Here is a 1,000-nt window from a genome sequence, read left to right as displayed (position 1 = left end):
TGAATTATACAACCTGATGACAGCATGACCCTTCTCTATATGGGGTCTTGACATCATTGGAAAAGTCAACCCTAAAGCTTCAAACGGGCATGAATACATCCTGGTGGCAGTAGATTACTTCACCAAATGGATAGAGGTAGCATCCTACACCACTATCGCAACATCTCACATGATAAACTTCATGAAGAACAATATCATCAGCCAATATGGGATTCCTCAGGCCATTATTACAGAAAACGGGACCCCATTCATCAATAAAAGGATGGGTGAGTTCCTAAAAAAATTTAAAATCCAGCCCCATCGATCGAGTCCCTATCGCCCTTAGATGAATGGTGGGGTCGAAGCTGCAAACAAAACAATCATTTGAATACTAGAGAAAATGGTCAAGACATATCGCGACTGGTCGAAAATAATCCCATACACACTCTAGGCTTATCAGACGTTTGTACGGTCTGCTATAGGCGCAGCTCCTTTCAAACTCACATATGGAATGGAGGTAATACTACCAGTTGAAATTGAAATCCCATCTCTATATTACTAGAAAGCGAAGTCGAGGAAGGCGAGTGGCAACAAGTAAAATATGATCAACTGCGCCTAGCAGATGAAAAATGCATGCGTGCGTTTAGCCACATACATTACTATCAAAGAAGGATGTAAGTGCTATGGTTTTATGCTCCTTTGGTTGTCAAATTTTGTGGTGCCAAAACATCAATCTATGTCTTATGTAGCTCATTGGTATATATGATCAAGACATTGCATCACCTCTCTAAACACTTTTCTTCAAGTCAAGAATGAAGAACTACTTCAAACCATTTTAAGAAATGCAAGTACAAGCTACAACGGAAGAAGTGATCTTGTTTAAGACCCAAGTCAAGTGTAATTCAAGCTCCAAGAAGTACAACTCAAGATTAAGTGTAATTCAAGCTCTAGAAGATCTCAAGCTCAATGTTACATCAAGTAGAGAGATCTCAAGCTTCACAATCTTCGAAGGTCAACTATC

The sequence above is a fragment of the Magnolia sinica genome, chromosome 11 (genome assembly GCF_029962835.1).
Source record: "Magnolia sinica isolate HGM2019 chromosome 11, MsV1, whole genome shotgun sequence".
Taxonomy (NCBI): domain Eukaryota; kingdom Viridiplantae; phylum Streptophyta; class Magnoliopsida; order Magnoliales; family Magnoliaceae; genus Magnolia; species Magnolia sinica.
Note: the sequence above shows the minus strand (reverse complement) of the source record.